Source organism: Chiloscyllium plagiosum, chromosome 2 (genome assembly GCF_004010195.1).
Source record: "Chiloscyllium plagiosum isolate BGI_BamShark_2017 chromosome 2, ASM401019v2, whole genome shotgun sequence".
Taxonomy (NCBI): Eukaryota; Metazoa; Chordata; class Chondrichthyes; order Orectolobiformes; family Hemiscylliidae; genus Chiloscyllium; species Chiloscyllium plagiosum.
In genome coordinates, this window is record NC_057711.1 from 31,312,091 (window position 1) to 31,320,559 (window position 8,469).

Below are 8,469 nucleotides of genomic sequence, written 5' to 3' on the forward strand. Positions count from 1 at the left end.
CTAATGGAGATAAGTAATGTGCAAGTTAGGACAACAGACAACAGACTTTTGGATGACCTGAAGGTTGCAAGCAATCTGCAAAAAGTATCTTTTTTAAATTAAGTTATGTTTTACTGTCCTATCTTGAAAAAAATAGAACATAAGCTTTATGAATTACGAGGAGCAATTGATGAGGGATTTAGTGTTAATTACCAATGGTAAATTCTTATATGTGTTCCTGGGCAGCAAGACTCCTATCTAGGAGTACATCTATATACAATGATCACCTTTCTATGTCGAATTATTTTATGTTATACGATGTTGACTGTTGTGAAAAATAGCCCTTTAAATACGACTGAGACTATTTGAATATGGAAAGAATGCTGAGGAATGGACCTAAATTTATTTAGCCTTTTTATGTCCTGAAGAAATTTCAGGCACTTCACAACCAATTACTTTTTCATTTTTGTGGGCAGCAGAAATTCATCTGCAAATAATATTTCAGAAAACAAAGTGACCAGTTAGTCCATTTTGGATGGGATTGTTTGAGGGATAAGTATATGTCAGGACACGGTAACTGCATCCTTCTCCTTATCAGATAGGTAACGAAAGAGATAAGTAATTTGTATTTGTATCATGTTGTGTGAGACCTAGGACATTCCAAAACACCTTATAGCCAATTAAATACTATTGAACAAACACAAAATGCAACAAATAGAACCAGGGAAGTGGTGGCAACATAATAATGTCACTGGGATTATAATCCAGAACCCCGGGCTGGACATTATCCTGGGATTATGGAACTAATGTTTTCCTGATTATGGTAAGTGGTGAAATTTGAATTCAATCAAAAGAACTTGAATATAAAACATAGCCTAATGACAACCATATAATCTCTGTAAATTGTAATAAAAAGCCATCTTGTTCAGTAACATCCTTTATGGACGGAATTCTGTCGTGCTTACCTGGTCTGGTCTACATGTGACACTATACAGCAATGTGTTTAATGTTGAACTGCCCTCTGGGCAATTAATGGACAACATACTAGTGAATGACACCCCATAAACAAATATGAAAAAAAAATCTGGAATAGAAATAGAAAATGCTGTAAATTTTCAAAGGTCAGAAAAGGGGATAGAATTTAAAAGTGGGTGGGAAATTGGGGGGTACAGAGGTTGGGGATTATTTCCCCCTCCCCTCACCCCTGGAATGAAGGTTCACTCCCAGTAGACAGACTGATAAGAAGCCTGGCATGTAGCTGTTACCCATCTGTGGACAGGTAAAATTCCCCTCAGTGGAAGGGAGTCCTGTTCTGAGTCTGGCCAGCAGATTGAGCTGGACACTGCCATGACTGCCGGTTGGCCTAGGGGAAGACCAGTGGATCCCAGACCCAAATTAGTAAAAGCATTGGGCGTGGAGGGATCCATCTTCTTAGGCAGTGGGGGTGAAGTGATCAAATTTTAAGTCTGGATGGGAAGGAAGGAGGTAATTATCTTCGCAGGGACAGATGAGAAATGCTTAAAGATGGTGGTGGAGTAGGGCTTCTGAGCTGGGGGCTCATCTGCTCCAACCACTTCTCTTTGTGTTTATCTTTTACCCTGAGCTCGAACAGTGTTGGCAGTGGCGAGGAGCCCCAGCGCGTACTCAGTGTGCCCAGCGTGGACCTTGTGGTGGCACGAGGGAGCCCCTATTTACTTTTCTGGAATCGGTGGCTGTTACATCTGCAGACGCAGCATCAGTGAGGTAGGCCCAGAGGTGAAAGATGGCGCCTGACGATTGGCGACTTTGTCATTGGTTGGGTCTGGCACTGGCAGCAACAAAGCGGTGGTGAGATGGCATCACTGCAACATCAAGGTGGGCCCAGCGACATGAGATGTGACTCTGACATTGGTGGGTCTAGCGCAGGCAGCAGCGAGGCCATGCCAGAGCAGAATTGGCACAAGTGGCAAAAGATGGCACCCGATGATTGGAAATTTCAGCGTTGGTTGGGTCCAGTGTAGACAGTGGAGGAGGGATAGGGCGCAGGCATTGTTGATGTTGAGCTGGCTTCATAGAATAGAACCCTACAGTGTGGAAGCAGGCTATTTGGCCCAACAAGTCCCCACCAACCCTCCAAAGAGTAGCCCACCCAGACCTATTCCCCTACATTATATTTACCTCTGTGTAAAGTACTCTAACCTGCACATCCTTCAACACTATGGGCAATTTAGCATGACTAATTCACCTAACCTGCACATCTTTTGGATTGTGGGAAGAAACCGGAGCAAACCCACACAGACACTGGGAGAATGTGCAAACTCCACACAGTTACCCAAGGCTCGAATTGAACCTGGGACCTTGGCACTGTGGGGCAGTAGTGCTAACCACTGAGTCACCGTGCTGCCCGACTGATGGATTCTCTTTAAGTATACCTTTCTATTTTTACCTATTCATAAAACTATTTAAAAAGGTTTCAAATTGTGGCGACAGTGAAAAACATTTGCACTGTATTTTACTGTTTTTCTCACTGTAAAATGCACATGACAATAAAATTATTCATTCAAGGTATTATTTCTGATGTGCAAAGGGCACACTTCAAATATAGGATTTCTACCTGCTGCCTGCACTTCCAAAAGGGTTTTAAAACTGGGGCATACACATATCTGCCTGCCTGCCCATGCTAACCACATTCTAGCATAGGCATCTAAATCTTGAGTTAATTGAAATTTAACAGCTTCAATTAATTATAATTATTTAATTAAAAGCGGCCCATGGGCTGTCGGGTTTTAGCTCCCATCCACCCTGTAATGTGGGAATTGGCTAAGGTGTGAGTGAGGAGGTGGGCACCTGCCCTAGTTGACATATTACCTAGAAACATGGCTGGAGTGGGGGCATCCAGCCCAAAGTCTTCCTTTAATTAAGTCTCGCAGACCTTAAAGGTTTAACACTCTTTTCTCTCCACAGATTCAGCTTGACCCTCTGGGTATTTTCACCATTTTGTTCTGTAACTGGTTTTAAAGCATATTCAGCTGATACAAAAAGGGAAAACAATGAAACATCAGTTGGTGATGCATCTGGAAGGCAGTACCTTCGCCAGTACAGCTTTCCCTTAGTTGATGTTCTTCAGTTCTCTTGTGGGACTTGAGCACACCATCTTTTGACTCTGATCACTATGACTGAAGCAATTTGGCATAAGAGTTGAATGTTCTTTTTCGTGCCAAGTTCATGTAGTCAGTACTTAATCATAGAATATCATAAGGATAATGTCACATGCACACACTCACATCCATAATTGATGGGTGAGAGAGGTGGAAAACATTTTCAAGTGGCCTCACCCAAAAAATTTGAGAATGTTCATTGTACACGACTTCAGAATGCTATATTTTCTAAATGCTGTGTCTACAGATCTGTAAAGTTCTGCTGGCATGGTTCACAGTACACTGTAAAATATTTTCTACCAAACTCCTTTTCAGCTACTAACATTAATTTTCAGGTACAGCACTGCATATGGTGTGCATTCAATGTGAAGTTGTAAAACCAGAGGCTCTCACAAGTTGAGCTACCCTGACCAACATTGCATTCTCTCATCTGGCAATTCCAGCAGTGAAATTTCATTGCTTCCATGTCCATATTGAAATACACGTGTGTCTGGTACAGGGCAGGTGTGTTGGTTGTGGCGTTTGGGAGAAATGTGTTATTTAGCAATTTCCAGTCATTTCCTGATTCTGGAATATGAAACTCCTCACTTTATTTTAATAAAATTGCACTTGCATCTGCTTTTGCAGCTGCTTGACATCTCAAGCAATAATGGTACTCCAGATATTCCATGCTATTGTTTTACTGTACTTCTCTGAGATTAAGTTTGCAGTGAGATTTTGGAACATAGATGAGACCTGAAAATGTACTAAATTTAATCTCTGAAATGGGATTTAGCTATTTGTAATTGTTTGAAATCCACCCTGTTGCTAACTTCTGCAGTTGTTTATTTTGTATAATAACATAGTATTCAGTACATGTGTACACTTGTGTGTTGCTGCTTAGACAACATGTAAGGAAATTTCACTTCTAGCCTTGCCTAATTGAACAATTTTTATATTTATTTGTTCATGGGATGTGGGCATTGCTAACGAGGGCAGTATGTATTGCCCATCCCTAGATTCCATTGACAAGGTGATGATGAAATCATAAGACCATAAGATATAGGAGCAGAGTTAGGCTATTCAACCCATGAAGGATGCTCCACCATTCAATCATGTCTGATATGTTTCTCAACCCCTTTGTCTAGCCTTCTCTTGTAAGCTTTCTCTTGTAACCCATCAAAAATCTATCTATCTCTGCCTAAATATGCCCAATTACTTGGCTGGCATAATCCTTTGCAGAAATGAGTTCCCCAGATTCAGGAGCTGTCTCCTTGAACTTCTACAGTCCATGTAGTGTAGGTCGACCCACAATGCTGTTAGGAGGGAAGTTCTGGGATCTTAACCCAACAGCAGAGAAGGGATGATGATATAATTCGAAGTCAGGATGGTGTGTGATTTGGCAGGGAACTTGCAGGTGGTGATGTTCCCATGTATCTACTGGCCTTGTCCTTCCAGATGTTGGAGGTGGCAGGTTTGGAAGGTGCCTTTGAAGTAGTCTTGGCGAGTCAAACACAGAGAATGTTGGAGAAACTCACCAATCTGGCAGCAACTGTGGAGAGAGAGAAAGTTAATATTTCATGACTCTTCTTCAGCACTGCGATGAATTTTTAGCCGTTTTGATTCGCTGCAGAGCACCTTGTAAATAGTACTGAGCTTCAGTGGTAGAGGGTGGTGATGGGTTGCTATTTGAGAAGACTGCCTTGTCCTGGATGGTGTCAAGCTTCTTGAGTGTTGTTGAAGCTGCACCCATCCAAGCAAATGGGAGTATTCCATCACACCCCTAATTTGTGCTTTGTAAATGGTGGACAGTCTTTGAGGAGTCAGGAGGTAGGTTATTCACCACATAACTGCTTGTGTATCTACAGTATTTATGTGGGGACTGGTTTAGTTCAGTTTCTGGTTAATGATAGCCCCCATTGAGGGGAATTTGGGGATATTAATGCCATTGAATATCAGGGTGCGTGACGTTTAGATTTATTTTGTTTTTGTTTGGAGATGCTGATTGCCTGGCTTGAACGTTACTTGCTGCTTATCAGCCAAAGCCTGAATGTTGTCCAGGTCTTGCTGTGTATGGACATAGACTGTTACAGTATCTGAGGAGTTGTGAATGGTGCTGAACATTGTGCAATCATTGATGACCTTCACACTTCTTGATGAAGGTGGCTGGGCCGAGGAAACTATCCTGAGGAATTCCTGCAGAGACGTCCAGGGATTGATGTTCAGCAACTACAACCATCTTCCACTTACAGTATGTGACCTCAGCCAGGGTACTGCTACTCCATAAATCTCTAGGCCAACTTCATAGAACCCCTACAGTGTGGAATCAGGCCATGCAGTACGTCAAGTCCACACCAACCCTGCAAAGAGCATCCCCCCCTACCTAATGACTGTAACCCTGCATTTACAATGGCTAATCCACCCACCTTGCACATCTTTGGACTGCAGGAGGAAACCAGAGCACCCGGAGGAAACCATCGCAGACAGGGGGAGAATGTGCAAACTCCACACAGGCAGTAGACGGAGGGTGGAATCGAACTCGGGTCCCTAGCGCAGTGAGGTAGCAGTGCTAACCGCTGAGCCACCATGAATGCTGGTTTACATGCAGGAAGAGGTTGAATTGAATTGTACAGATGCATTCAAAGGGAAACTATACTAGGAGAAGAGATTAAATATTTACAGTTGTAGATTTAGATGAGAAAACATTGGAGGGAGCTCAAGTGGAACTTGTGCACTGGCAAGGATTGATTGGTCTGAATGGCCTATTCCTGTGCATATATTTAATATAAACCTGAGTAAATGCATGCATGCATCATCGACTCTAGCAAACTCCACATTCTAATCATTCTTTTGTTGAAGAAGTTTCTTCTGAATTTGTTTATCAGTTTTATTTGTGAATACCTGAGACCTGTTGTTCAATGATACTGTCACCACCAAGAGGAGATGCTACCAAGTTTAAAAAAAGCTTAATTTAAAATGCAGACCCTTAAACCCTCCTCCCTAGTTTATCTGAGTGAAATACCCTGAGGTGAATTAAGGGATGGTTGAATTACACTGAGTATTGACATTTTACGTTGTGTGTATCCTTGAGCTGTCAGAGAGTTCTCGTTCCCCTCCCCCACAACGCTCATTGACATTTACTGTGTGTAGTGAGATAGCTACATGGTGGGGACCCTGAACCTCTGAGTGGGAGTTTGTGAACTGGCCTTACGGACACTAAATGGTGGAGCAACAGATGGCAATGGACACCCAAAGGACCTGTGGTAAATTTGAAGCTCTGGGGCTTTCCTTTGTTCTTTTGGGTATTCAGACCAGACAGTTAATCAGATTAGAAGCTGCTCAGCTGCCTCTCCTGTTACACAGCACTGTTAGGGACTGGCTGATGTCTATTAACATTCTAGAAGAAAAAACATCTTTTGATAGACAACTTTACAGAGCAATGGATACAATGTTGGATTTTCCTTTACTTCTGCCATTGGTGTTGATTCATGCATTAGAACCTCACAATGCAAAAATAAGTTCTTTTAAAAAGGGAATTAATTTTTGAAGTCCCCGCTGATGTGTTCCTGCATTCTGTTAATTTAAAACCTGCACCCTGAGCCATTGTTGATTTTGGTAAAAGGCATTATTGATGGTGCTCTTCATCAAAGCTGCTAACATTGGTTTCTGAAGAGTTAAACTGACTTTTATCAGCAGTAGAGATTTTATTGAAATGTTCTAAGCCAATTTGGAATTAGAAGATTCGTCAGACTGATCAACGGCGTCACAGAGAATACCATTCAGGCCTTTGCATCTCTGGTTGTCTAAATGAACGACTTAGTAAATATCATTCACTGCTTATTCCCGTGACCCTACACATTCTTCTTGTATTGATAACATTTTGAGTGCTTCAGTTGAACCTGCCTCCACAATATTCTCAGGCAGTGCAATCCTAACCTCAATCACTCACCGTTTCCTTTGCCAATTACCTTAAATCTGCATCCTGTTATTATCAATTCTTCCATCATGGAGAATAGTTTTACCCTGTCTATTCTGTCCAAAGCCCCTCGTGAATTGGACTTTACAAATTGTGAATTTTGCATCTCCAAGAATGGATATGAAGACTGATAAATGCATCAGGATATATCTATATAAATCAGTAATTTGGCTATTGGTTGGATTATTAGGTTCCATGACTGGCATTGAGGTAGTAGAAAGGTACTTGATATAGTTAACATTTGTTGTCATGACAGAAAAAGGCAATCACTTTAGACTGGCCCCATCTCAGTTGGTGGATTTTCTGATATAGATAATAAATGAGTGTTTGTGCACTGTTGTATTTGTTGGAAGAGGAAGCATCACTTTGAGATACTGACTGTCAAGGTGAAAGGGAAGGCTGGTAGGTATAGGGAATGCTGGATGACTAAAGAAATTGAGGGTTTGGTTAAGAAAAAGAAGGAAACATATGTCAGGTATAGACAGGATAAATCGAGTGAATCCTTAGAAGAATATAAAGAAAGTAGGAGTATACTTAAGAGGGAAATCAGAAGGGCAAAACAGATACATGAGATAGCGTTGGCAAATAGAATTAAGGAGAATCCAAAGGGTTTTTACAAATGTATTAAAGACAAAAGGGTAATTAGGGAGAGAATAGGGAACCTCAAAGATCAGCAAGGTGGCCTTTGTGTGGAGCCACAGAAAATGGGGGAGATACTAAATGAGGATTTTGCATCAGTATTTACTGTGAAAAAGGATATGGAAGATATAGACTGTAGGGAAATAGATGGTGACATCTTGCAAAATGTCCAGATTACAGAGGAGGAAGTGCTGGATGTCTTGAAACGGTTAAAAGTGGATAAATCCCCGGGATCTGATCAGGTGTTCCCGAGAACTCTGTGGGAAGCTAGAGAAGTGATTGTTGGGTCTCTTGCTGAGATATTTGTATCATCGATAGTCACAGATGAGGTGCCAGAAGACTGGAGGTTGGCAAACGTGGTGCCACTGTTTAAGAAGGGTGGTAAAGACAAACCAGGGGACTATAGACCAGTGAGCCTGACCTTGGTAGTGGGCAAGTTGTTGGAATGAATCCTGAGGGACAGGATGTACATGTATTTGGAAAGGCAAGGACTGATTGGGGATAGTCAACATGGCATTGTACATGGGAAATCATGTCTCACAAACTTGATTGAGTTTTTTGAAGAAGTAACAAAGAAGATTGATGAGGGCAGAGCAGTAGATGTGATCTATATGGACTTCAATAAGGCGTTTGACAAGGTTCCCCATGGGAGACTGAGTAGCAAGGTTAGATCTCATGGAATACAGGGAGAACTAGCCATTTGGAAACAGAACTGGCTCAAAGGTAGAAGACAGAGGATGGTGGTGGAGGGTTGTTTTT

General features: G+C 41.8%; 1 protein-coding gene across 8 annotated transcripts in view; it reads left to right on the forward strand.

The window, feature by feature from the left end:
- The window catches only part of LOC122558412 (LHFPL tetraspan subfamily member 2 protein-like), a 174,588-nt gene that overhangs the window by 23,530 nt on the left and 142,589 nt on the right, over positions 1–8,469 (forward strand). The window contains exon 1 of one of the 8 annotated variants that reach the window (XM_043707000.1): positions 1,706–1,722. The exons of the other annotated variants lie outside the window; for them this stretch is intronic. The gene's annotated coding sequence lies outside the window, so the exon portion shown is untranslated. Of the gene's footprint in view, positions 1–1,705; positions 1,723–8,469 lie in introns of those variants that run through there. 8 annotated transcript variants of the gene reach the window in all.